Source organism: Leuciscus leuciscus (genome assembly GCF_965113295.1).
Source record: "Leuciscus leuciscus genome assembly, chromosome: 14".
Classification (NCBI taxonomy): domain Eukaryota; kingdom Metazoa; phylum Chordata; class Actinopteri; order Cypriniformes; family Leuciscidae; genus Leuciscus; species Leuciscus leuciscus.
The window spans coordinates 2,878,407-2,885,068 of NC_138738.1; the positions used below are offsets into that span (position 1 = coordinate 2,878,407).

Consider the following 6,662-nt stretch of genomic DNA (forward strand, 5'->3'; position numbering starts at 1 on the left):
CGCCCATTTCACAAATGAGATTTTATCACCCAAATGAGTATTTGCATTTTCTAAATAAAAGTGCATTATGCATATGTGTAGCTATAAAATAATTTTCCTATAATAACATTTTATTTTGAATGCAAAAGAGTATTTTTTTTAGCAGATTTTTTATTAGACCAGCGTCCCAGCTTTTATGTTCTTTGTTTGGCGTGCAGATGTGTGTGTGTGTGTGTGTGTGTGTGTGTGTGTGTGTGTGTGTGTGTGTGTGTGTGTGTGTGTGTGTGTGTGTGTGTGTGTGTGTGTGTGTTTATGCATGTGTGGGATCTAATAGAGCGCACTGTGAGACAATACTCACGACAAAACAATGACCGTAAACCTGGAGGGTGTTTGTTATTATGCTTTATACTTTTAATATTTTCATAGCTGTTAAGTGGAGCATGGGGAGTTTGTTTAAATGAGACTCGACACCATATGACAGTGTTGACACACACATCATGACAAACACACATACACACTTCTAACCTCTCGCCCTGCATAACTTGTTGGGGCAGCTCCCTAAACACTACTTTAAAGAATCTTTTTAACGTCCTGCGTTAATGAATGACAGTCGCAATCGGCTCAGCGTGAGCCAAGAAACGAGATAATCACGCACCAATTACGGCTGACAGAGATCTCTGAGGAACTCACAGGAGTTTAATTAAGGCAGACTCGGAGTGGCAGACTGCATTTCTACAGGCTTAAGTGAACTTAAACAACAGAACTCTTCACACGTACTGTATGATGGTGTGTAGCGGACTGCAACAACAAGACTGTGTGTTCAAGACCGTAATCAGGAAGTAGGCTTTGTTTAGAGCGAGCAATATGTGTATTTATACATTTTATTACATTCCTAAAAAATTGGCAAAGAATTTTTTTTTTGGCTCAAAAATGCCTAGTAACACCTGAATTCAACATGATAGATACACACACACACACACATATATATATATATATACACACATTTATACACACACACAGTGTTGGGGAAAATTACTTTTACTCCCTAAAAGTTACTGTCAGCGTTACTTCATTTCAATGGAAAGTAGTGCGTTATGTTACTTTTGCGTTACTTTTTCTCTTATAACTTAATATAACTTAAAAAAGTTATATTTTTTATATATAAAAAGTTATATATTACTTCACATTACTGTGTTACCCCAACACTGTGTGTCTTGTAATTGTAAGTAATTGTAATTGTGTAATGTGTATATGTAATTATGCTTATGTGTGCATGTGTGTGTGTGTGTGTGTGTGTGTGTGTGTGAGAGAGAGAGAGAGAGAGAGAGAGAGAGAGAGAGAGAGAGAGAGAGAGAGAGAGACAGTATCAAACCAGACAAATTATTATTATTTTGCTGTTAAAAATGCTGATCTTTTCAATATTCAATTCATCAAAGAATACTGGAAAAAAAACAAATCTAGTGTGACTCTCAAGCCGTGTTTTAGCCGAAGGGTTGGACCCAGAAGGCAAGCGCATTATAGTCAATATATATGTATGCAAACACCCTTTGACACACCAGCTTCGGCACGGTTTGATGTTACACTAATCAGACCCGGGGATCTTTACTCGCTGTTTCCTCTTCCTTGAACTTTACCAGTTCCGTAGAATCAACAGATATATATATATATATTCTTTCCTTATTTTACTATGTTCGGATTAAAAACGTTTGAAAGTAATCATAATTAAGACTTCTAATCTGGTATTTACATATTCAGTCTCCTGGAGGGAAATTTAAATGAGTACAGACTCATATTTGGTGAGAAGTTTATAGCATGCTCTATGTGATGCAAATGAGCAGCTCAGTGTGAGACGGGTGTGTGAACACACTACAATGTTTATTTTTATTTTATATATATATGTATAAATAACTTAAAAATCTATTTTTATATCATCTTATTTCCTTCTGAACTTTTTTGCAAACATCCTGAGGATGAACATCCTTGTTTGACTCATGCCATATATCATGCCTTGCGCTGTCAGCATATTCTTTCATTGACGGTTAGTGTCTTAAAATGCTTTTGAGAGAGTTGATGGAATATGTTTTTTAAAGCTCCCACCCGGATACAACCGGATTTTCTTTTAGAGAGAAGTGCACGTTTACAAAACTCTCCTAAAAACAGGTTTAAAATCCAAACCCGCAGCAGAGAAAAGGTCAAAACGAAAGAAACAAGGCATCATTCATGCACTTTTAACATCGAGGCACAGATATGATTTGGCACTCAGAGCAGAAGAGGCATGTGAGCTATTCCCAGTGATGTGATGGTCTGCCCCGGGCCTTTCACTAGTAAATTCATCAGTGTCAACACAGCTGCAAGAAGACAGCTTTGAAGCAAACAGAAGCATGCTAATCATGTCAACACTAAAATACATGATTTGCAATTACTAAACCCTGTTAGAACAAAATATGCCATCTGTGAAATCCATTTGACCCCACAACAGTTGGATTGCACTATGGAAATCGCAACAATGCTAAATAAGCAAGTTGGGAGGAATAGAAGCATGTTGAATAATTTTTTTTTTTTGTCAGAACATTACTTCAAACTTAATTTTTAACTCAAACCATCCCACATGTTCAAATTGTGCACACACACACACACACACACACACACACACACACACACACACACACGCACACATTCACACACGCACACACACACACACACACGCACACATGCACACACGCACACATGCACACACACACGCACACACGGACGCACGCACGCACACATATGTATATTGGCATAATTACATATACTCATTACATAATTACAATTATTTTAGCATATGCACATATGTGTGTGTAAAACCTTTTATATATACAGTTTGTACATATTTTAGTCTGAAAATTATTTCAAACTTGATTTTTTTAATACAAATGTACATTCATTTTATATTCTTTTAATTACATGCTCAACTTGCCTAAATAGTAATATTCACGGCAAATTGAGCATGTGGGATGATCGCAATGTGGATTGCATAATTAGAAGAATATAACATTTATATACAAGTGTGTGTGTGTGTGTGTGTGTGTGTGTGTGTGTGTGTGTGTGTGTGTGTGTGTGTGTGTGTGTGTGTGTGTGTGTGTGTGTGTGTGTGTGTGTGTGTGTGTGTGTGTGTGTGTGTGTGTGTGTGTGTGTGTGTGTGTGTGTGTGGGTCATATGAGTCCGGAACAACATGAGGGTTTGTAAACAATGAAAGACTGTTTTATTAGCCTCTATCGTTTGAACTCCTCCAGTCATCTCGTGCTCTTCCAGCAGAATGGATCCATGACAGTAAGCTGATTTACACCAGAGAAGCGAGTCGATGTAAAAGTTTAATTACCCTTCCCACCTGCACACAGACCGTCCCACTCAGGAGGGGGGAGTGCTGGTGCGGGGTGTGGCGTTGTGGCCTGAGGCATGATGGGAAGGAAAGGGTTTGGGGTGGGGTGGGGTGGCCGTGTAATCAGTCCAGTCAAGCCCTATAAAGAGAATGAAATTCGGCATTCTTCATTTGATTTATGCACAGGTCACCCTTAAAGCCTTTAATTGTTTCATTATTATCTGAACTCCTTCCCATCCAAACACAGTTGCATAACCTACAAAAGACACAGCCTTTCTTTTTTTTAATCCTTCCTATTTCTTGGCAGAAGAAGACCGTGTTTTTGTTTCCCAGATCTCTGTCTATCAAGGTTCATCCAACTCTTCCTTTTCATCGCCACAGCGGCTCACGTCGAGTTTTGACACGCCGAGCTGCTCTCTTAGATCTTTCATGTCATATTGGGATGATCTGTAGGGAATCTGACCCCTGTTGTAGAAAGTGGCAGAGTCTTAATTGCCTTGAATGCATCGTGCTGGAAGCGCCCTGGGCCGAAATTCATTTGCATCCTGTTGGGCGCTCTATCTCTGCTCATTATGACACACCTGCCAAACTGCAATTACCTCATGATGTGGTTACAGCCCTATTTTTCTGCACTTCACATGAAAAGCTTTTTTTTTTTAAATAGGTGACATATTTGGCCCATTAATTATACCCATGCATTCCTGAAGCAAGCTTCCTGGTTTTTAACAATGCATGAACTGTACATATTAAACCGTTTGTAATTAACATTTACTAGAATTAATTTGGCAAATTGCACCAGCATTTGCAACGTGCAAATGCATTGCTCTTCTGGAAGTACACGTTTTTGAAGTTTGCATTGAGCACTTGCTCAAAGATTTACTGCACAAACACATGGTGGTGAACGATGCTAAAATACTAAAAGATCAAAGACAAAAGATCTCATTACGGTCTCAAACTCAGGATTTGTTAAGATTTGACAAAATAGTCTTCAATCAAAAGTCAAGAGATCTCAATATGCACTCAAACTTTCTTATCTGTATTTCTCTAAAGTATTGTTTTAGAAGAAACATTTGAGAGAGTTTTCATAAAAAAATTTTTTTTTAAATGGAACAGTTTATTGAACCTTTAGATAAAAAAAAAAAAAAAATGCTTGCATGTGTTTTTTGTTGAGTATAATATTTGATAAATAATGTATGATATAGTGAGAATATGGAGCTCAAACTCGAGGAGCAAAAACAGCTCTGTTTTATTCAGATGCCCAAAGCCAAACTGAGCAAAAATATGCAATTTCATGCATATGTTGATATTTTTATGACCAAAAAAGTATGAAATTCTGATGCTTGTAATGTAAATCAGTGAGATCTTTATAACACTGTAACAAACTGCTTACATAAAATGCATATAAATATCAGTCATCACTCACTATCATATCTGCCAATAATGTCTTAGAAAGAGGATATTTAAATGCTTATTTTTATGAAAAGTTTTAAAACATAATGCAATGCAATACAATGGTGATTGAGAGATGAACAAATAAACCTTCCATAAAAGCCTGATGATTTGATACTATATTGATACTAAAAATATATATATATGGATAATCAAACCAAAGATGCTTCAGTCCAGTAAGTGCTCATTTTGAAATATTACTAACAATATAAACGTTATCCTTACATTTGCTTCATAAAAATCTGTAAAGATTTCACAGCAAAAAAGACTCGTGAAGCTCGAGCTGAAGATGGACGTTTGTGCAATTATTCTAAAATACCTTTTACAGTACTTGCTAAACAAGCATGAACTATCAGTCAGACGACAGAAGGCATGTAGAAGATTGTGTGCATGAGGTTTTCCAGCAAAGTTTTTTGAGTATCAAATATGATCCAGTAGCTTTATAGGGTTAAATGCATGAAAGTCTCGAGTTCAAAAAGAGCAATCTCTCAGGAATACTTGCTTTCTCTGGGCCAATTCAGTGTCGTATATAAATATATTTGTCTACAAGTAGAGTGAAGTTATGGATATATTTTGATTGACTTCGTAAAAGATACTCGGCATCCTCAGTGAAGGCCAGAGGCGACGCTGTCACGTTCTGAGAGACGAAGCAACCGGACTCTCATCCTTACTTTACACAAAAGAAGACAACCAAACGTATCTGTCAGTCAGCACTTGAGTCTACAAAGTCAGCGCTGTCACGCTAAGGCCCTGGTGCTGGCAATTTACTTAATATCTCACCTCGCTTCATTATATTCCTCGTTCTCCGCGCAGCTGCTGTTCGAGACACGCAAACAACAATCGTCTCTGTTCCCTTTGTATTGTTTCAGGTATTCTCTGATTCTCCCAGCCTTCAGCCCTCAGGACGTTTCCCTTCATATGCTTATCTGGCTGTTTAGGGGTAAATAAACACTAAAAGGGATCATTTCTGAATGTGCTGCTTTGAGTTGACAGAGCCGATTAAAAGAGAGGAGGAGAAGAAAAGCTTCTCGCTTTGTCTCTGAACTGCTAGAAACAATGATGATTAAAACATAATGGAGTCAAAAAAAAAAACGTCCAACCGGCCCCTCCTCATGTGCCACCACTTTACAAAAAGAAAACAGTAAAAACAACAAAAAAAAAAGCATGCATGGGACAGAGGCTCATTGTGCACTTCAAACCAATCCTCACCAGATGATAGAGATTGCATGAGACGTCCTGCCTAAATCTAAAGCAAATGTCAATGTGTTTAGATGCCTTGTTCTTCTGCCTGCTTCTCTGTGTTTTTGTGCTGGATATATCCATCCATCTATCCACCTATCTTCATAACACAGGCCTTCTGGCTACGTGCAAAAGTTGTGCACATTGAAAACGAGGAACCTATGACTAATTTAATCTCTGTTTTCAGCCAAAGGCCAAAGTTGACACGCTCTATATTCTTTAACTGCAACAGTCTTAGTTAATTATACTCTTTGGGCTCACCTGGTAACTGCTGCCCCGAGGACACTAAAGTGGTTTTATGCCTTATATAAAGTGTAAGGAAAACCACACGGGATGTGCCCCAACTTTCATCCCACGATCAAACAGTGTTGGCTGTTTCCGAAAGCATATCTCAAGTGTACATATTCGTTTGAAATCGATTGCACGGCGTTGTGAAATGTGGACGCTGACACCTTTGACAAAAGCGATCTTCTCCTCCTGTCGTTGGCCAATCTTGGCTTTGAAGGGTTGGACTTGTGTAGCGATTGACTCGTACGGTACCTTCACCCCGCCTGCTCTCACTCATGGTAATTATAAAGCAAAAGAAATGAGTCATTTCTATTGTGAGGGAGGAGAAAAAAGGCAAGGTAAGACG

At 38.2% G+C, this 6,662-nt stretch overlaps 1 long non-coding RNA gene across 1 annotated transcript in view; it reads right to left on the bottom strand.

Moving 5' to 3' along the window:
• LOC309474215 overlaps positions 1–6,370 on the bottom strand; it is a 9,790-nt gene extending 3,420 nt beyond the window's left edge. Inside the window, exons 1-2 of the long non-coding RNA XR_014197251.1 lie at positions 6,290–6,370; positions 3,341–3,479 (exon numbers count right to left, since the gene is read on the bottom strand). This is a non-coding gene — a long non-coding RNA (uncharacterized lncRNA). The remainder of the gene's footprint in view (positions 1–3,340; positions 3,480–6,289) is intronic.
• Between the last annotated feature and the right edge of the window lie 292 nt (positions 6,371–6,662).